Consider the following 23526-nt stretch of genomic DNA (forward strand, 5'->3'; position numbering starts at 1 on the left):
GTGTGACGCCCAGGAGACCGGGGTACCCAGCACCGGACCAATGGGGTCTGTCTCTTGAGGGGGATGTCACGGGTGGCTTGACCCGGTGCTGTGGCCTCAGGCAATGCACAGTGTAAGGGGTATTATGAGGGAACAGGCACTTACTTGATCAGCAGCAGGTTCTCCCAGCGGTGATGATCCTGATCCTGGATAGATGGCTATTGTCCAAATGAAAGACTGAGGCACTGAAACGTTTAACCAGTTTACTTCAACATAAAGGGATTTACAACCAGTCCTGTCACCGGAGTCTGTATGGGAACTCTGAGTTACTTTGACCCTGCCGGGGTCTTCGCCTCTTATTGTACGCAGTTTCTGTGTGACCCTGCTGCTGTATGTGAACTGGCTGCCGGCCCAATCTGTCCCCTCCGGACCCTGGTTCGACGGGCAACCCGAGTCCTTTTATCGGCTTACCCCCTCCGGGAGTACCGCTGAACTCTGTGTCTGTTGCTGCGTCCGGCCCTAGTGAAGCTGATATCACCTCACGTTTTTCCGGTTGCTGTATTATATATAATGAATACAGCCGCGGATCCGGTATCCGTCTTTGCGCCTGTTCTGGGTAGTGATTAATGCTACCCGGTTCTCACAATGTCCTTTTTCTCTGTCCCTCTTCTCCTCAGGCCGGTGATTTGGGCCTGGAAACCGTCATAGGGCTGTTAGAAATTCAGCTGTATGACCTCTCACTTTCAACTCCTTAGCCCAACTGCCAGTTCTTTACTCAGACCAGAATGGATCAAGGGGAGTCTCTGGAGCTCCCCCTTCTGGCCGGAGGTGGTAGTGCAGTCTTGCTATTTTAGTATTTGTATTCAGTGTCAGTAACTATTTTTGTGGCAAATACCCCTAGGGGTGCCACATTCCCCCTTAGTTAAGAACAGTACTCCGGGACTGTGGGACGATAACATTTTGAAATAACAATTAATATGTACAGAGTCTTAAAAATGAAAAGTTACAAAAACCACTCAAGGAAACAAAAATAGAGTTCTGTAAAAAGTCACTTCAAATAGCGTCCATTAATACAGTTCTATCCTTGAAGGTACTAGGAAAGGCACTGCACTTTGTGTCCAGGAATTTAGTTCCATTTTTCCAACGGAGTTATCAATATAAAGTCTAAAGAAAGTTCAAAAAGAGCAAAAAGCAAAGTTCAAAAAGCAGACTTTCCAGAGTTTTGATTTAGTGTCTCCGGGCTGATAAAAAGTTCAAGAATATGCAAGAAGTTCATACTGACAAGTCTCTGTAGGTACTGGGCTTAAACGTTGCAGACTGATAGCAATGACTATACTACATTTTCTGTTTAACTATATACGGCATAACATATATACAATTCACATTATGAGCTTTATAGTTGGTAATCTGCATACCTGGCCGGTAATTGACCCTGGGTACTACGCTGTGATCTACGTAATAGCGGTGTCTCTTCATGTGGTGTACTACTGTCTACTGTGGATGTAGTATCTGCCCGCTCTGCTAAAGATAATTCCACGACTATGGAGTTGGCAAGTCCACCGTGAATGGGATTACTCTGATCAGGAATCTGTTCTTCCTGGCCTGGAACCTCCTGTAGTACGGGGTCAGCCCCTTCCTGTCTTGGGACTTCTGGTATTGGGTTCGGTGTTGGGTAAAAGGCCACCATGGGAACCACTACTGCACCATGGTATGTTAGTAGGGTTTTGGGAAAGTCTCCTATACAGGTGTGATACATTTCCTCTTCTTTTTCCTTTACTGGTTGAACCACTATGGGTTGAATAACTTCTGGTTCTGGCTGGACAACTTCTGGCTCTTTCAGTGCTTCCGGACATAATTTAAGATTGTCTCTTGACACTAGTACAGATGTTAAGCCTCCGTTTTTGCTAATGAGACACATTTTAGGATTATCCATTCTTGTTGGTAAAACTATGTAGGGTACGGCTTCCCACTGATTGTCTAGTTTATTGGTTCGACGATTTCTCTTGAGCACTTGGTCACCCGGTCTTAATGGGGTCGCTAGAGCATTCTGGTTGAAAGTTCGCTCTTGTCTTTCTCTAGTTTGTTGAAGGCTTTTTTCCACACTCTCTTGCACTTGGCGATACTGCTTTTGCCGTATGATATCCCAATTGGAGTCTTGAACTTCTGCATCTGGTTTCAGAATTCCCATTTCTAGATCGATTGGTAATTGGCCGGGTCTTGCACGCATAAGGTAAGCTGGGGTGCAGTTGGTGGAGCTCACCGGGACATGATTATACAGATCCACCAAGTCAGGCAATTTCTCTGGCCATTGATTCCTTTCTGTCTCAGGTATAGTCTTTAGTAGGTCTATTACAATATGGTTCATCTTCTCGCATAAGCCGTTTGTTTGTGGATGATAGGCCGTTGTCCGGATCTTTTTGCAACCATACATATTACAGAATTCTCTGAAGATCTCTGATTCAAAGGCTGTACCTTGGTCGGTGAGAACCTGTTCCGGATATCCATGGGGTCTACAAAAGTACGTTTGGAACGCTTTGGCCGCTGTTTTTGCTGTCAGATCTTTTACGGGTACTACTACCAAGAAGCGTGAATAATGGTCCACGATGGTCAAGGCATAGACATAGCCGGACCGGCTTGGTGTCAACTTCACGTGGTCTATGGCTACAAGTTCAAGTGGTTGTTTGGTGATTATGGGCTGCAGTGGTGCTCTTTGGTTCTTTTGATCGTTTCTTCTGAGGTTGCACGGGCCACAGTTTCTGCACCACTGTTCGATTGATTTTCTCATCCCGACCCAATAAAATCTTTCTCTTAGAAGTACTTCTAACTTTTTCCAACCGAAGTGACCAGCACCATTATGGTAAGCTTCGAGGACCATCTTCACATCTTGTTTAGGCACAATAATCTGCCAAACCAATTCATGTGTTTTCGGATTGGTGTATCTTCTACAGAGCTTCCCTTGATACAGGAACATTTTGCCTCTCTCTTTCCAGAGTTGATGCGTCTCTTCTGGGGCATCCTCATCGGGATATGCACTTTGCTCAGTCAACAGTTCCTTCACCAACTTCACAGCCGGATTGCTGTCTTGGGTGTCAGCCCATCTATGGTGTGCTAACGGATTAAAATTCACCTCTTGTTGTTTCTGATAGGTACTTGACTGATGATGTTTTGCCTTGGGATGATGGAAGGCTGGTAGTTCAATTTCTTCAAGCTCCCCCGTTTCCTCTTCTACATCTCTCAAGTGTGGCATCCGGGATAGGGCATCGGCATTTCCATTCTTGCGACCTGCTCGATACTTGATTATGAAGTTGTAATTAGATAACCGGGCTATCCATCGCTGTTCTAACGCACCTAATTTGGCTGTGTCCAGGTGGGTCAACGGATTGTTGTCAGTATAGACAATAAATTCTGCAGCGGCCAGATAGTGTTTGAAACGTTCAGTCACAGCCCAAACTACTGCCAGTAGTTCCAATTTGAAGGAGCTGTAATTTTCTGAATTTCTTTCAGTAGGCCGGAGCTTTCTACTTGCAAATGCGATGACTTTCTCCCGACCTTCTTGCTTTTGTGACAGCACCGCTCCTAGTCCCACATTACTGGCATCGGTGTAGAGGATGAAAGGTTGATGGTAATCTGGGTATGCCAGAACCTCTTCTCCGGTTAGTGCCTTCTTTAGTTGTTCAAAGGAGTCTTCCCTTTCGTCGTTCCACTGAAAAGGAGGGTTTCGGTTTGAAGGTTTCTTCGTCTGCCCTACCAAGGTGTCTTGCAAGGGTGCTGCCAACTTGGTAAATCCTTTTATAAATCTGCGATAGTAACCCACCAATCCCAGGAATTGTCTCACTTCTTTTGCGCTGGTAGGTCTTGGCCAATCCCTTATGGCGCTTATTTTCTCGGGATCTGGTGCTACTCCCTCCGAACTCACGATGTGTCCCAGGTACTGTACCTTTGGCTTGAGAAGGTGACATTTGGATGGCTTGACTTTCATGCCATACCTGGATAAGGCTTCGAACACTTCTGCCAGGTCTATTAAGTGTTGTTCGTAAGTCTTTGAGTAGACGATCACATCATCTAGGTACAGGAGGACGGTCTCGAAATTCTTGTGTCCGAGGCAGCATTCCATCAGCCGCTGGAAGGTACCGGATGCGTTGCAGAGTCCGAACGGCATGCGATTAAATTCACATAGACCCATTGGTGTGGTGAATGCCGTCTTTTCCTTATCTCTCTCAGCCACAGGGACTTGCCAATACCCGCTTGTTAAGTCTAAGGTGGAAAAATAATTAGCAGATTTCAAAACAGTTAAGGACTCTTCTATCCTAGGCAAGGGGTAGGCGTCTTTATGGGTGATGTTATTAATCTTCCGGTAGTCTACGCACATTCTCGTGGTTCCGTCCTTTTTTTTGACAATCACTAGAGGGGCCGCCCAGGGGCTACAGCTGTCTCTTATTACCCCGGCCTGTTTCATCTCCCTCAGCATATCTTTTGCACACTGATAGTGAGCGGGCGGTATGGGTCTATATCTTTCTTTTATTGGGGGATGGTCACCGGTGGGGATTGTGTGTTCTACCCCTTCTATCTGTCCGAAGTCCAATGGGTGTTTACTGAAGACTTGTTCATATTCCGTCACTAGCCTATACACCCCTTGTTTTTGATGGGTAGGTGTTGAATTTATGCCCACGTGTAGCTGTTGGCACCAATCCTCCAATTCTCCGTCTGAGCCGTTGCCTTCCACCTGACAGGTTGGTTCTAAGGGCTCAATGGTTGTGATGGCATTGTTGTCAACAGTATATAGCTTTGCAACTGTAGCATACCTTGGCAAAGTGACCTCTTCCTCTCCACAGTTCAAAAGTCGTACCGGCACTCGTCCCCGGTGTACCTCGACTACCCCTCGTGCTGTGAGTATAGTGGGCCTGCTGTCGGTGTACACTGGTTCTATTAAGGCTTGATAATCTCGTCCCTTAGTACCAATGGCTGCTCTACACCATACCAGCATTTCTGTTTTTGGTGGGATTACAATAGACGTTGGATCACTTACCCTCACACTGCCGATTTCTCCACCTGCAACTTCTACCTGTTGCCTTAACATCAATACTTTTATTTCCCTCCGGAGAACTCTCTGCTGGCAGGATTGGGCAGTTTCAGCAATTTGCTGTAAGACAGAAATAACTTCGGAAAAGCAGTTCTCTAACACATTCATTCCTATCAATACAGTTGGTTCACAGTTCCGCCGGTCAACATCAACAACAATTATACCCTGTTTCTTCAATTCTACTTTACCAATCTTTATGGTCATCTCCCTGAAACCTAGTTTCGGTACCAACTTACCATTACTGGCCCATATATCTAGTTCAACATCAGAGGGCCCTTTATCAATATCTGCATCAGCCCAGTACCTCTTATAAAGGATATACGGTATAGATGAAATCTGGGAACCTGTGTCCAGCAAAGCGTTGAGGGGAATTCCGTCCAGCACGATAGGGATAATGGGTCGTCCTCCGATGTACCTGTCGTGCCAGGGTGTTGGGCCTTGAAAGTTCATTCCTGCGAAGCGGCCCGCATTCCCAGGGGATTCCCGTTTAAATCACAATCTCGTGCAAAGTGGCCTGGCTGCTGGCAACGGCGGCAAATGGGCTGTCCATCCGGTTGGTAGTGGTCGTGGGGTCGTCCTCTCCATGTCGGGTATCTCCGGGGTCTCATCCATGGAACATCCTCTCTACAGTTTGCCAACTCCATCTTGTGTCCTCTCATCTCCTGCATGGTTTTAGCCATTGAAGCAACAACATCAGCTAAAGAGTCAAGCTTTTGTTTAAGAGCCTCATTAGTACTGGGCCCCAGGGGCTTAGCAATGGCCCCAGACATAGCTGATGTCACTGGCACTCCCTGTTGTTGAGGTGCCTCTGCCATGGGTTGCGCAGGATCCTGATCCCGAGGTGCCTCTGCCAGCTGGAGACGTATAGCGCTCTCCTTTAATTGGGCAAATGTCAATTCAGGGTTCTTAAAAACAAGCATGCTCACATGCCCCCGGTGAGAAGGGGTGTAGAGTCCCTCAATAAATTGATCTCTTAGCAGTTTATCCGCTCCGGTGTTAAAAATGGGTTCAGCCAGTGTAAGTGATTTAAGGGCTTCCTGCAGGTTTAAGGCAAAGTCTCTCACGCCCTCATTAGCTTTTTGTTTGCAATTAAAGAATCTTATTTTAGCTTTGCTGCTGGCCGTGGTTTCAAATGTAGCTTTTAATCCAGCAAATATGCGTTCAACAGTGCCTTTTAGATCAGCTGCCCATGCTGTGACTTCTCGCTTAGCATGGCCACTTAACTGCATCATCAGGAGACTAACACGCTGAACTTCACCCACGTGGAACATGTCAAAATGGGCCAGCATCTTTTCTCTGAAATCGTCAAGGGTATTAGGCTCACCTTCATACATTGGAAGCCACGGGCCACCCGGGGTATATGGCATCAGCACCGGCATGATGGGCGCCGCTCCTTGCACCGCTGCGCTACCGGACTCTCTATCGACACTCTGTCTTTCAGCTGCATTACCGTCCCCGGGTGCTGCGACGTCTCCGTGCTGTGACATACTGTGCCCCCTTAGTTAATCCGGACCCTTCCGGTCCTCCGCTTCCGTCGGGATAGTGTAGATTCGTTCCGCTGTGCAGCAGGATTGGTTTTCCCCTTGCTCTGACGTCAGAGCGCTCAGCTTAATGCCGCCCACAATGACACGCCCCCTGCTTCTCCCGCCCGCCGCGCGCTCCGTAATGGCGGATTCTGAAGTTTTTCAGTCAGACTGGGGCTCAAGTAATGGCGTAGCCCTATTAACAGTCTCGTGCCTAATGGTTACGAGGTGATTACCTCAGGGGATGGCGGCCATCTTTACTCCATTATAACCAATGGGGAAAAGTCACTTTCAATAGTTTTCAATGGGGAACGGAATTTTCTTTAATAAAGTCAATTTTCAAGATTTTTCATCCAAGTTTTCACAGTTTTGGGCTCCAATCACGGCACACAATACCCGGTATACGGGCTGGCTCGATCCTGTTCGTGACGCCAATTGTGACGCCCAGGAGACCGGGGTACCCAGCACCGGACCAATGGGGTCTGTCTCTTTTGGGGAGATGTCACAGGTGGCTTGACCCGGTGCTGTGGCCTCAGGCAATGCACAGTGTAAGGGGTATCATGAGGGAACAGGCACTTACTTGATCAGCAGCAGGTTCTCCCAGCGGTGATGATCCTGATCCTGGATAGATGGCTATTGTCCAAATGAAAGACTGAGGCACTGAAACGTTTAACCAGTTTACTTCAACATAAAGGGATTTACAATCCAGTCCTGTCACCGGAGTCTGTATGGGAACTCTGAGTTACTTTGACCCTGCCGGGGTCTTCGCCTCTTATTGTACGCAGTTTCTGTGTGGCCCTGCTGCTGTATGTGAACTGGCTGCCGGCCCAATCTGTCCCCTCCGGACCCTGGTTCGATGGGCAACCCGAGTCCTTTTATCGGCTTACCCCCTCCGGGAGTACCGCTGAACTCTGTGTCTGTTGCTGCGTCCGGCCCTAGTGAAGCTGATATCACCTCACGTTTTTCCGGTTGCTGTATTATATATAATGAATACAGCCGCGGATCCGGTATCCGTCTTTGCGCCTGTTCTGGGTAGTGATTAATGCTACCCCGTTCTCACAATGTCCTTTTTCTCTGTCCCTCTTCTCCTCAGGCCGGTGATTTGGGCCTGGAAACCGTCATAGGGCTGTTAGAAATTCAGCTGTATGACCTCTCACTTTCAGCTCCTTAGCCCAACTGCCAGTTCTTCTCTCAGACCAGAATGGATCAAGGGGAGTCTCTGGAGCTCCCCCTTCTGGCCGGAGGTGGTAGTGCAGTCTTGCTATTTTAGTATTTGTATTCAGTGTCAGTAACTATTTTTGTGGCAAATACCCCTAGGGGTGCCACATATGCATATATATTGTGTGTATGTATGCATATATATAGTGTGTATGTCTGCATATATATTGTGTTGTGTATGTATGCATATATATTGTGTTGTGTACGTATGCATATATATTGTGTGTATGTATGCATATATATTGTGTGTATGTATGCATATATATAGTGTGTATGTATGCATATGTATTGTGTTGTGTATGTATGCATATATATTGTGTGTATGTCTGCATATATATTGTGTTGTGTACGTATGCATATATATTGTGTGTATGTGTGCATATATAACCCCTGGCAAAAATTATGGAATCACCGGCCTTGGAGGATGTTCATTCAGTTGTTTAGTTTTGTAGAAAAAAAGCAGATCACAGACATGGCACAAAACTAAAGTAATTTCAAATGGCAACTTTCTGGCTTTAAGAAACACTAAAAGAAATCAAGAACAAAAAAATTGATGGTCAGTAATGGCTATGGAATCACTTAATTCTGAGGAAAAAATTATGGAATCATGAAAAACAAACAAACAAAAAAACACTCCAACACATCACTAGTATTTTGTTGCACCACCTCTGGGTGGTGCCATTTGAAATTACTTTAGTTTTGTGCCATGTCTGTGATCGGCTTTTTTTCTACAAAATTAAACAACTGAATGAACATCCTCCAAGGCCGGTGATTCCATAATTATATTGTGTGTGTATGTATGCATATATATTGTGTGTATGTATGTATGCATATATATTGTGTGTGTATGTATGTATATATATATTGTGTGTATGTACAGTATGTATGCATATATATTGTGTGTGTATGTGTGCATATATATTGTGTGTATGTACAGTATGTATGCATATATATTGTGTATGTATGTATGCATATATATTGTGTGTGTATGTCTGCATATATATTGTGTATGTATGTATGCATATATATTGTGTGTATGTACAGTATGTATGCATATATATTGTGTGTGTATGTCTGTATATATATTGTGTATGTATGTATGCATATATATATATTGTGTGTATGTACAGTATGTATGCATATATATTGTGTGTGTATGTCTGTATATATATTGTGTATGTATGTATGCATATATATATATTGTGTGTGTATGTCTGCATATATATTGTGTATGTATGTATGCATATATATATATATTGTGTGTGTATGTCTGCATATATATTGTGTATGTATGTATGCATATATATTGTGTATGTATGTATGCATATATATATATTGTGTGTGTATGTCTGCATATATATTGTGTATGTATGTATGCATATATATATATATATATAGTGTGTATGTACAGTATGTATGCATATATATTGTGTGTGTATGTATATATTGTGTGTGTATGTCTGCATTTTGTATTGTGTGTATGTACAGTATGTATGCATATACATTTATATATTGTTTTCTCCACATAAATAAATATATATATAGCATTCTGCTTAGGTCAGGGCACATGATAGTTTTTACATAAATTTTCAAGACACTTCAGCGCCACTTAGTGACTTACAATACATTACTTAGAATATTCGAAACAGAGGCTACAACCTCCACAAAGGTTCTTAAAGGTCTTCTACTGATGCAAAGAAGACACATTTACACTCCCTGGTGGTACAGAAAATGTTTTCCTGCAGCTAGAAGAGTGAAACACTTCAGCTCATCTGGAAGCCGATGGTCTGAAAATAAATCTTAGCAGGCCCATCATAAATAGCAGTCACTATTAAAGGCATGCAAAACCTTGTAACCCTTTTGCAAAAAGTAAAAAAAAAAAAAGAGTAAAGGCAATGTGCATTTTATATTGCTGGTCAGGCTGAAAAGATGTGTCCAGGAATCAGCTATTTAATCCCTTTCTTAAAGGGAAAAAAAAACACTTTATAATACACTATTTATTTTTTTCAGTGAAATGATTTTAAAATGTTTGATATTTTAATATAGTTTTTTTTTACATGGGATTTTAAGTGGATTATCTCCAATATTATAGTACTATAAATAAGAAAATTATTATTGTTATTGTTTACCGCCATTAATATTCACGAGAACATTAACGATTATTTCATATTTGACTGCACTACACAGTTATCTCATTAAGTTATATTTTCATGTAAAATATGATTCCCATATTATTACTAATATAGGCTATATAATAAATTTAAAAAAAAATATGTTTTTCATATTTTCAAGTTGAATTAATGGAACTACTTGCATATTGCTATCAATTATTATTATTATTATTTTATTTTTTGCATCAATTACTTTTTTTTTATTTCATAGCCAAAGAATTTGTTAGGATTTAGTATGGGAATTTTTTTTTTTTCATATTTACGAGTCAAATGAATGGAACTACTTGCATATTGCCAATAATAATAATAATTATTATTATTAGATTTATTGCATCATTATTACATTTTTTTTATTTCACAGCCCAAGAATTTGTTAGGAATCGGTATTATTTTTTTTTTCAAAGTTATGACTCAAATGAACGGAATTACTTGCATATTGACAGCAATTTCAGCAAACTTATATATATATATATACAGTGGGGCAAAAAAGTATTTAGTCAGTCAGCAATAGTGCAAGTTCCACCACTTAAAAAGATGAGAGGCATCTGTAATTTACATCATAGGTAGACCTCAACTATGGGAGACAAACTGAGAAAAAAAATCCAGAAAATCACATTGTCTGTTTTTTTAACATTTTATTTGCATATTATGGTGGAAAATAAGTATTTGGTCAGAAACAAACAATCAAGATTTCTGGCTCTCACAGACCTATAACTTCTTCTTTAAGAGTCTCCTCTTTCCTCCACTCATTACCTGTAGTAATGGCACCTGTTTAAACTTGTTATCAGTATAAAAAGACACCTGTGCACACCCTCAAACAGTCTGACTCCAAACTCCACTATGGTGAAGACCAAAGAGCTGTCAAAGGACACCAGAAACAAAATTGTAGCCCTGCACCAGGCTGGGAAGACTGAATCTGCAATAGCCAACCAGCTTGGAGTGAAGAAATCAACAGTGGGAGCAATAATTAGAAAATGGAAGACATACAAGACCACTGATAATCTCCCTCGATCTGGGGCTCCACGCAAAATCCCACCCCGTGGGGTCAGAATGATCACAAGAACGGTGAGCAAAAATCCCAGAACCACGCGGGGGGACCTAGTGAATGAACTGCAGAGAGCTGGGACCAATGTAACAAGGCCTACCATAAGTAACACACTACGCCACCATGGACTCAGATCCTGCAGTGCCAGACGTGTCCCACTGCTTAAGCCAGTACATGTCCGGGCCCGTCTGAAGTTTGCTAGAGAGCATTTGGATGATCCAGAGGAGTTTTGGGAGAATGTCCTATGGTCTGATGAATCCAAACTGGAACTGTTTGGTAGAAACACAACTTGTCGTGTTTGGAGGAAAAAGAATATTGAGTTGCATCCATCAAACACCATACCTACTGTAAAGCATGGTGGTGGAAACATCATGCTTTGGGGCTGTTTCTCTGCAAAGGGGCCAGGACGACTGATCCGGGTACATGAAAGAATGAATGGGGCCTTGTATCGTGAGATTTTGAGTGCAAACCTCCTTCCATCAGCAAGGGCATTGAAGATGAAACGTGGCTGGGTCTTTCAACAAGACAATGATCCAAAGCACACCACCAGGGCAACGAAGGAGTGGCTTCGTAAGAAGCATTTCAAGGTCCTGGAGTGGCCTAGCCAGTCTCCAGATCTCAACCCTATAGAAAACCTTTGGAGCGAGTTGAAAGTCTGTGTTGCCAAGCGAAAAGCCAAAAACATCACTGCTCTAGAGGAGATCTGCATGGAGGAATGGGCCAACATACCAACAACAGTGTGTGGCAACCTTGTGAAGACTTACAGAAAACGTTTGACCTCTGTCATTGCCAACAAAGGATATATTACAAAGTATTGAGATGAAATTTTGTTTCTGACCAAATACTTATTTTCCACCATAATATGCAAATAAAATGTTAAAAAAACAGACAATGTGATTTTCTGGATTTTTTTTTCTCAGTTTGTCTCCCATAGTTGAGGTCTACCTATGATGTAAATTACAGACGCCTCTCATCTTTTTAAGTGGTGGAACTTGCACTATTGCTGACTGACTAAATACTTTTTTGCCCCACTGTATATATATATATATATATATATATATACAGGGTGGGCCATTTATATGGATACACATAAATAAAATGGGAATGGTTGGTGATATCAACTTCCTGTTTGTGGCACATTAGTACATTGGAGGGGGAAAACTTCAAGATGGGTGGTGACCATGGCGGCCATTTTGAAGTCGGCCATTTTGGATCCAACTTTATTTTTTTCAATGGGAAGAGGGTCATGTGACACATCAAACTTATTGAGAATTTCACAAGAAAAACAATGGTGTGCTTGGTTTAAACATACCTTTATTCTTTCATGAGTTATTTACAAGTTTATGACCACTTATAAAATGTGTTCAAAGTGCTGCCAGTTGTGTTGGATTGTCAATGTAACCCTCTTCTCCCACTCTTGACACACTGATAGCAATGCCACAGAAGAAATGCTAGCACAGGCTTCCAGTATCCGTTGTTTCAGATGCTGCACATCTCGTATCTTCACAGCATAGACAATTGCCTTCAGATGACCCCAAAGATCAAAGTCTAAGGGGGCCGGATCGGGAGACCTTGGTGGCCATTCAACTGGCCCACGATGACCAATCCACTTTCCAGGAAATTGTTCATGTAGGAATGCTCGGACCTGACACCCATAATGTGTTGGTGCACCATCTTGGGTGTCAGGTCCAAGCATTCCTACATGATCAGTTTCCTGGAAAGTGGATTGGTCATCGTGGGCCAGTTGAATGGCCACCAAGGTCTCCTGATCTGACCCCCTTAGACTTTTTTCTTTGGGGTCATCTGAAGATATATATATGTATATATATATATACATATATATATAATGGTAAGGCAGAATGAAGGGATGAATCATCTGTGCTTCCAGACCTGTTTTTTATGGAAACATTGGAATTAATAACATAAGAAACTGTATTTGGTCTTACATTTTTTAATTGCTGATGTATAAAAAAAACGGATGTCATACGCATGTAAAAAATGGAGCCACGGATGGAAAGCGGATGAAAATTGTCCATTTTAGGCTTAACAAACCTGAATGACTTTTTATACACTCATAAAAAATAGACACACGGATGTAAAACGGATGAAAATCGTCCATTTTTTCCAGATGAAAATTGGATGGTTGTATGTACACTCGTTTGATCCCGGACCTTAAAAAAAAAACGTGCATGCTATAGAAACGGGACTTTGACATCTGTTGTGTACGGTAGAGTCACAAAACAAAATATTGGTCACGACTGATCTATGTGAACTCAGCCTGACTGCTATTCTAGATTAATATTTTTTTTTCTAGAAAAACCTAAAACAAATGAATTAAAAGGCAATCACAACTTTACAATAAAAAAAAAAGATTAATATCTAACAATGTTTTGAAATAGTAATAAAAAGTATGCCATGAATTGTAATAGTTTCATTCGTTCCAATTGTATTATTTAAAACGTGAATAAAAATATGTTTGTTTTTTTTTAAATAAAAAGAAACAAATGAGCCGGAGCTTAACATAATGTGTAAGAGCACATTCACATATTATGGCCATTTCACAGCCCAAAATTAGCATATAATCTATAGTAAGTAATTACGTAAATAAAATAGGGGACTTGGTTAATGTTATTTTGATCAAAAAAGCATAAAAGCCATCCCACCGCCACAAGGAGAACCCACCGGGACGGCCCTTTCTTTTAAGTATATTTTTTACAGTTACCGGACTGTTTTTTTCAGTTTGGTAAAATACGTCATAAGTTTGCTACAAGTTTATCAACGCAATAGTATCAGAACAGTCAAAAAATAATTTTAACAGCTTTTATTTTTTCTTTAGATGTAACTCTGGGAATTTATTCACTTTTTTAACTTTTTTTTTAAATTGTGAGTATTTTTATTTTTGTATTTCTAATGTTATTTTATACATTTTTTTTCCTTGGCTTTTAATGGTGTTTTCATTGCGTGCTCACGCTGAGTTGAAGTCAAAAGAAAAGGTAACATGTCCAGGACATCTTTGGGCAGATGAGGTGACCCCCCCGCACCATTGTGAATGGAGATTTGGAGAAAATAATGCGGGGATATCAGAGGCCTAACATCTGTTATTGGGGGGAGGGAGGGAGACGCCTTCTGTTTCTTTTCTGCTTTTTCCCTTTCACTTCCCTTCTCATCATGTCAGCCAGCTGAATCACTCTCGCGCTGGAGGAATAGTAAGACCAAATGGAGATGGGGTTCTGCCTTCTCCGATATTTATATCAACTATAAACCTTCCCCCCTGTCATTAGCAATGCATACATCTGCATTAAAAGTGCAGTTCTCTCTGGCGCAGCAATATAAACCTGGCTCCGTGACAATCCGGGGTTACCCAGGGTTGAAGAATTGAAAGATATTTCCATGTTCGGAAATATATTTGTGCAATACCTTAACCCTGATCAGGCATTTGTTCCCCTTCTCCCAATCTAAAGAAAATCTGAAAAAATTGTACAGCAATATTGAAACTTGTAAAAATTATAACATTGAAAATTACATTTATTTTTCCTTTTTTTGTTTTAATTAAAAAGTTCCGGGATAATCAAACAGCACCACGTTTGTGCATGCATCATACCCGGTATAGCAGCTCTGTACCATTGAATTGAACTAGTTGCTATACCACTCGCGACCTCCAAACAGGTGTGGCGCTGTTTTTGAAAGCATAAAGACAATATTTTCGAATCCCGTACAACTGTTCTTAAAGGGAACCTGTCACCTGAATTTGGCGGGACTGGTTTTGGGTCATATGGGCGGAGTTTTTGGATGTTTGATTCACCCTTTCCTTACCTGCTGGCTGCAATATTAGAGTGAAATTCATTCTCTGTCTTCCGTAGTACACACCTGCGCAAGGCAATCTTGCCTTGCGCAGGCATGTACTACAGAGGACAGAGAATTAATTTCAATCCAATATTGCGGCCAGCATGCAGCCAGCGGGTAAGGAAAGGGTGAATCAAACATCCAAAAACTCCACCCAAATGACCCAAAACCAGTCCCGCCAAATTCAGGTGACAGGTTCCCTTTAATCCCTTCCCGCTGTGGCCATTTTTCATTTTTGGAGTTTCTTTTTTTTTTTTTCCCTTCCTTCTTTTCAAGAGTCATACGTTTTTTTGTTTTTTTTTCTGTCGTTTCAGCAGTAAAAGGTTGTTTATTTTTTTTTGCTGGATAAGATTTATTTTGAATGACACTATTAGGCTATGTGCACACGTTGCGGATTAGCCTCTGGAATTTTTTGTGCGGATTCTGCATCTCTTGGCAGAAAACGCAGGTGCGAATTTGATGCCTTTTTTATGCGTATTTTGTGCGGATTTCATGCCTTTTTTTACCCCTGCGGATTTCTATAATGGAATGGGTATAAAAACGCTGCAGATCCGCAGTAAATCCTCAACGTGTGCATATAGGCTTAGCTTAACCATAAAAATTACTCTAATTACTCTAAAAACAGGAAATAAAAATTGCAGGTGTAGTAAAATTGTGAAAACATTTTAATTTCACCATTATTTTTGAAGGTTTTGTTTTTACATCATTCCTTGAAAAGCAAAAGTGCCCTGGTAATAGAATTCTTCAGGTCACAAGGATTACAACGGTAGCAAACCTGTAGAGTTTATTTTTTATAGTCGAGCGGTTAAAAATATTTAATTATACTTAATTTATTTTTTTTGTCAACACTTTCTTAGACCTAATTTTTTTTCTACCGTTGAAGCTGTATGAGGGCTTGGTTTCTTTGCATGGTGATCTGTCACTGATCAGTAGCATTTTGAATATACAGTTAAGTCCATATATATTTCATTTGTTAAAGACTAAACTTCAGACAGAAAGGCCCACAAACAAACAGCAACTGAAAACCACCGCAGTGAAGGCCTGGCAGAGCATCAAAAAGGAGGAAACACAGCGTCTGGTGATGTCCATGAATTCAAGACTTCAGGCAGTCATTGCCAACAAAGGGTTTTCAACCAAGTACTAGAAATGAACATTTTATTTAAAATTATTTAATCTGTCCAATTACTTTTGGTCCCTTTAAAAACAGGGTGGCACATGTTAAGGAGCTGAAACTCCTAAACCCTTCATCCTATTTTAATGTGGATACCCTCAAATGAAAGCTGAAAGTCTGAACTTCAACTGCATCTGAATTGTTTTGTTTAAAATTCATTGTGGTAACGTCTATAACCAAAATTAGAAAAATGTTGTCTCTCTCCAAATATATATGGACTTAACTAAGCCATCCCTTGACCCAAGCGCTATGTCCAGCTATCGCCCCATATCTTTGCTCCCATTTGCTTCCAAACTCCTTGAGCAGCATGTCCATGCTGAACTTTCCTCTCACTTTGCATCTAACTCTCTCTTCGACAACCTACAATCTGGCTTCCATCCCCACCATTCCACTGAGACTGCCCTGACCAAAATTACTAACGACTTACTTACAGCCAAAGCTAACAGACAATACTTTATACTCCTCCTCCTAGACCTGTACTCTGCCTTCGACACAGTTGACCACTGCCTCCTACTACAGATCCTCTCTTCCTTTGGGGTCAAAGACCTCGCCCTATCCTGGATCTCCTCATACCTTTCCAACCGCACATTTAGCGTTTCCTACTCCCATACTACCTCTTCATCTCGCCCCCTCTCTGTTGGAGTTCCCCAAGGCTCTGTCCTAGGACCCTTACTCTTCTCAATCTATACACTCTGCCTGGGACAACTCATAAGGTCCTATGGCTTCCAGTACCAATTATATGCCGATGACACTCAGATCTACCTCTCTGGCCCAGATGTCACCTCTCTGCTCTCCAGAATCCCAGAGTGTCTATCGGCCATATCCTCCTTCTTCTCCTCTCGCTTCCTCAAGCTCAATATGGACAAATTTGAACTCATTATCTTTCCTCCATCTCGCATATCTTCCCTACCTGATCTATCTATCAAAATAAATGAAATCACACTTTCCTCTGTCCCCAAAATCCGCTGCCTCGGACTAACCCTTGACTCTGCCCTGTCCTTCAAACCGCACATCCAAGCTCTCGCCACCTCCTGTCGCCTCCAGCTCAAAAATATTTCCAGAATCCGTCCTTTCCTCAACCCACACTCTACCAAAATGTTTGTGCATGCCCTAATCATCTCCCGCCTGGACTACTGCAACATACTCCTCTGTGGCCTATCTTTTAACACTCTCGCACCCCTCCAGTCCATCCTTAACTCTGCTGCCCGACTAATTATTCTCTCTCATCGCTACACTCCTGCTTCCCCTCTTTGCAAATCCCTTCACTGGCTCCCAATTTCCCAGCGTATCCAGTTTAAACTACTAACACTGACCTACAAAGCCATCCACAACCTGTCTCCTCCGTATATTTCCACACTAATCTCTCAATATCTTCCTTCACGTAATCTCCGGTCCTCCCAAGACCTCCTCCTTTCCTCTACACTTATTCGCTCCTCACCCGATCGCCTCCAAGACTTCTCCCGAATATCACCCATTGTCTGGAATTCAGTGCCCCAACACATCCGGTTACCCACTACTTTTGGATCCTTCAAAAGAAACCTGAAAACCCACCTCTTCAAAGAAGCTTACAGTCTGTAAAGACCACACGACCTCCTCAACACCATCGGAGCTACTGCGACCCCCGACCTACTGTCTCCTCCCCCATAATCCTGTAGAATGTAAGCCTGCAAGGGCAGGGTCCTCGCCCCTCTGTACCAGTCTGTCATTGTTAGTTTTGTTTACTGTAAGTGATATTTGTATTTTGATGTAACCCCTTCTCATGTACAGCACCATGGAATTAATGGTGCTATATAAATAATAATAATAATAATAACTGTATGTACCATATATAGGAACCATTACATGTATATGTCATTTTTATCTCTTTTTTTCCCATTTTTGGGGATTCATGATGACTGAAAAACACCAGTTTAGTCATTTCTTCTTTTTTTCACGGCTTTTCCTTATAATTTTATATATGGCATTTTTATGGACACAATGATACCATGGAAGGGCTGCCGTCCAGAGGCAGGAATGGTCACAATGTGGGGTCAAAGCTGAAAAGTCCGTAAATGACAAAATTATGATCCGTAAGTATAGTCAGAAAACATAAGCCGAGGTCAAAACAAGGAGCAAGGAAAAAACAGGCAGGACTGAACCAGAGAAGCACAAGACTAGATCTGGAAGCTTCCAGCAGTAAGCTGGAAGCTAACGTGGGGTGTGGTACTCTCCAAATGACTGGAGCAGGAAGCTGATAACTCCAGCAGGACAGCACACACACACCCAGACTGCATGGCACTACAGGTCCCAGACACTCAAATCTAAGTGGCTGGACAGAGCCTGTGCCATCCAGAGCTGCTGATTCCAACGTCTCTACTATCACCAGTGCCACTTGTAGAATGAATATGGCAGTGCCTGGTGACAGAAGCAGATGTCCTGGTGGAGCTGTGACACTTTTGATATTCATAATCGACATGTTTGGAAGATTTTTCCCCAAAATTTGATTTTCTGTGAATAAATTTTATATGGATCGCAGGTATTCCAATTGCCCTGGAAAGGCATATGTAACACTCTGTTTTCTTAGGACTGTATCTAAACCCTTTCAATCTCTTTACCGTAAATACGACCTTAAAAAAGTCACAGTGACCACACCCTAGAAATGTACTGTACTGTACTGTAGTAAACCACTGTACTGCAGTCAAAAGCCCATAAATTAGCACAGCACATTGACAGAATTTTCATGTTTTTTATAAATAAAAACACAGTCCAAAATTTAAATTATCCATCTTAGTCATTTGTGATCCGGGAGACCGGTCTCTGCAGTCCACTGACTTAGGCCGGTTTCACACGTCAGTGGCTCCGGTACGTGTGGTGACAGTTTTCTCACGTACCGGAGACACTGACACACGTAGACACATTAAAATAAATGTGTCTCTGCACATGTCAGCGTGTTTTCACGGACCGTGTGTCCGTTTGCAAAACATGGAGACATGTCAGTGTTCGTGGGAGCGCACGGATCACATGGACCCATTAAAGTCAATGGGTCCGTGTAAACACGTACCGCACACTGATGCTGTCTGTGTGCCATCCATGTGCTGTCCGTGTGCGTTTTTCCTGTCATAGGGTTAAAATTGTAAGAATTGTTGCAATACACGGACACGGACACACGTACAGAACACGTACAGCACACGTACAGAACACGGACCCTAAAAACGTACTCACGGACATCACACGGATCCCACACGGATGGCCTACGTGAGCACACCGACACACGGACACGGATAACTCTGGTACCGTTTTCTCCGGTACTGGAATTATCTGGACGTGTGAGACTGGCCTTAGACTGATGGTGTCACTCTCAGAGGTAACATCATTCTGTTGAGACAAGTGTTGTGCCATATACAGTTAGGGCCAGAAATATTTGGACAGTGACACAATTTTCGCGAGTTGGGCTCTGCATGCCACCACATTGGATTTGAAATGAAACCTCTACAACAGAATTCAAGTGCAGATTGTAACGTTTAATTTGAAGGGTTGAACAAAAATATCTGATAGAAAATGTAGGAATTGTACACATTTCTTTACAAACACTCCACATTTTAGGAGGTCAAAAGTAATTGGACAAATAAACATAACCTAAACAAAATATTTTTATTTTCAATATTTTGTTGCAAATCCTTTGGAGGCAATCACTGCCTTAAGTCTGGAACCCATGGACATCACCAAACGCTGGGTTTCCTCCTTCTTAATGCTTTGCCAGGCCTTTACAGCCGCAGCCTTCAGGTCTTGCTTGTTTGTGGGTCTTTCCGTCTTAAGTCTGGATTTGAGCAAGTGAAATGCATGCTCAATTGGGTTTAGATCTGGAGATTGACTTGGCCATTGCAGAATGTTCCACTTTTTGGCACTCATGAACTCCTGGGTAGCTTTGGCTGTATGCTTGGGGTCATTGTCCATCTGTACTATGAAGCGCCGTCCAATGAACTTTGCAGCATTTGGCTGAATCTGGGCTGAAAGTATATCCCGGTACACTTCAGAATTCATCCGGCTACTCTTGTCTGCTCTTATGTCATCAATAAACACAAGTGACCCAGTGCCATTGAAAGCCATGCATGCCCATGCCATCACGTTGCCTCCACCATGTTTTACAGAGGATGTGGTGTGCCTTGGATCATGTGCCGTTCCCTTTCTTCTCCAAACTTATTTCTTCCCATCATTCTGGTACAGGTTGATCTTTGTCTCATCTGTCCATAGAATACTTTTCCAGAACTGAGCTGGCTTCTTGAGGTGTTTTTCTGCAAATTTAACTCTGGCCTGTCTATTTTTGGTATTGATGAATGGTTTGCATCTAGATGTGAACCCTTTGTATTTACTGTCATGGAGTCTTCTCTTTACTGTTGACTTAGAGACAGATACACCTACTTCACTGAGAGTGTTCTGGACTTCAGTTGATGTTGTGAACGGGTTCTTCTTCACCAAATTAAGTATGCGGCGATCATCCACCACTGTTGTCATCCGTGGACGCCCAGGCCTTTTTGAGTTCCCAAGCTCACCAGTCAATTCCTTTTTTCTCAGAATGTACCCAACTGTTGATTTTGCTACTCCAAGCATGTCTGCTATCTCTCTGATGGATTTTTTCTTTTTTTTCAGCCTCAGGATGTTCTGCTTCACCTCAATTGAGAGTTACTTTGACCGCATGTTGTCTGCTCACAGCAACAGCTTCCAAATGCAAAACCACACACCTGGAATCCACCCCTGACCTTTTAACTACTTCATTGATTACAGGTTAACGAGGGAGACGCCTTCAGAGTTAATTGCAGCCCTTAGAGTCCATTGTCCAATTACTTTTGGTCCCTTGAAAAAGAGGACGCTATGCATTACAGAGCTATGATTCCTAAACCCTTTCTCCGATTTGGATGTGGAAACTATCATATTGCAGCTGGGAGTGTGCACTTTCAGCCCATATTATATATATAATTGTATTTCTGAACATGTTTTTGTAAACAGCTAAAATAACAAAACTTGTGTCACTGTCCAAATATTTCTGGCCCTAACTGTATTCCATAACACCTGCCGCTTCTTCTCCACTAATAAGTTTGCCAGAGTAAATGGAGGCCAATTGTGGCCTTTGTTTAGTTGTACTTCTGCCCAGAAAACTGGTGCCAGTGATGGTGATGGTGCTTCTGCTGCTACTAGCGGTTCCCACATTCTTAGCCATAGTATGTTTTCCTTTTTCTTTTACACTACCACGTCCATTGCCATTACCATTTTTTTGTTTAGTATACACTTTGTACAACACTGTAATTAACTTTTGACAATATTTTCAACCCCAGATATTTAATCTTTGCCATTAAGGGTGTAATAAAAAAATACATGGTAGGTAGGTACATGTACAGAAAGCAAAATGTTGTAGTAACCTGCAATAAAGGTGTGTCATGTATGGTTTTCCAATTGGATTGATGCAGAGTTAAATGTATTTTTTTTTTTTAATTCCCACTTCACAAAAATGATTGCACAAGAACTGCAAAAACTAATTACAGTCAGTCCTGACAAGCAAGTACACCATCTGACATGGATTTCGGGTTTGTTTGTTTTTTTAAACTATTGCGCTGTCTTGCTTCGGTTTTCTATTGCATTAAAAATTAAGACAAAAATAGATGTAAATGTAATTCAAATGCTGCGGCACAGATGCCAGCTACAACATATCACTGAGTTGAGTCACACTGCCACTGCTGTCATGACTTTGGCGATGTCTATCTCCCCTTATCTATTGAATCTTTGTATTATTCACAGACTAGTGATAATAATCATTTAGTTATACAGTGACAACATATTCCACTGTGCTTTACAATTAAGTGGTGACATGTACAGACGATAAAAACAATACCAAGTAATACATAGTTCAACAGTTACAGGAGTAGTGAGGGCCCTGCTTGAAAGCTTGCAATCTATAAGGACATGCATCTTCTTGTTTGCTGCACTTATATAATATATTAATGTGTGGAGTATTTGTCCATTGTTTTTGCGCTTTCACTTATACTGAATCTCTATCGCTAAACTGCGAGCTCTGTTTTCTCACTATCCTAAATCATCCCAAAATGTTTCCTGCATTCCTTGCCTCGGCTTTTATACAGGCAATCACAGTTCCATATTCAGTGGCGTAGGAAGGGGGATGCGGGGGGGGGGGGGGGGGCGGGCCGCCCCGGGCGGCACAATGCGGGGGGCGGGCATCTAGCCCTGCTGGCACAAGCATCTTTTCATTCAGTGCAGGGCCAGGCAGTGCAGGCACATCGGGGTTAAGAACGCAGCGTGACTTTGTGGGCGGAGAGTTCTCTTGCTCTGCTCCTCCGCCCGCCCCTCCCTGACTGCTGTGAAGTGAACAATTATTAGGACAGGCAGATTCTGGAGGAGCTCCTTCCTTGCCGCCCTGAGTGAGTGCGATGTATCTTTGTATTCTGACAGTCTGGGTGACCTGGGGCGGCCACAGCTGATATATATATACTTCAGCAGCCGCCCAGGCCCCCAGCACCTGTCCTGTATATGTATATACTGTATCTGAACAGCCTGCATGACAGTATATATAATATATATACAGGACAGGTGCTGGGGGCCTGGGCGGCTGCTTAAATATATACACTGCACAGTACCATCACTCCCCTGTATATATACACTGCACAGTACCGCTCCTCCTGTATATATACACTGCACAGTACCGCTCCTCCTGTATATATACACTGCACAGTACCGCTCCTCCTGTATATATACACTGCACAGTACCACTCCTCCTGTCCTGTATATATACACTGCACAGTACCACTGCCCTGTATATATACACTGCACAGTACCACTGCCCTGTATATATACACTGCACTGTACCACTGCCCTGTATATATACACTGCACAGTACCACTGCCCTGTATATATACACTGCACAGTACCACTCCTCCTGTATATATACACTGCACTGTACCACTGCCCTGTATATATACACTGCACAGTACCATCACTCCCCTGTATATATACACTGCACAGTACCACTGCCCTGTGTATATATATATACAGTGGGGCAAAAAAGTATTTAGTCAGTCAGCAATAGTGCAAGTTCCATCACTTAAAAAGATGAGAGGCGTCTGTAATTTACATCATAGATAGACCTCAACTATGGGAGACAAACTGAGAAAAAAAAATCCAGAAAATCACATTGTCTGTTTTTTTAACAATTTATTTGCATATTATGGTGGAAAATAAGTATTTGGTCAGAAACAAAATTTCATCTCAATACTTTGTAATATATCCTTTGTTGGCAATGACAGAGGTCAATCGTTTTCTGTAAGTCTTCACAAGGTTGCCACACACTGTTGTTGGTATGTTGGCCCATTCCTCCATGCAGATCTCCTCTAGAGCAGTGATGTTTTTGGCTTTTCGCTTGGCAACACGGACTTTCAACTCCCTCCAAAGGTTTTCTATAGGGTTGAGATCTGGAGACTGGCTAGTCCACTCCAGGACCTTGAAATGTTTCT

The sequence above is a fragment of the Ranitomeya imitator genome, chromosome 1 (assembly GCF_032444005.1).
Source record: "Ranitomeya imitator isolate aRanImi1 chromosome 1, aRanImi1.pri, whole genome shotgun sequence".
Classification (NCBI taxonomy): domain Eukaryota; kingdom Metazoa; phylum Chordata; class Amphibia; order Anura; family Dendrobatidae; genus Ranitomeya; species Ranitomeya imitator.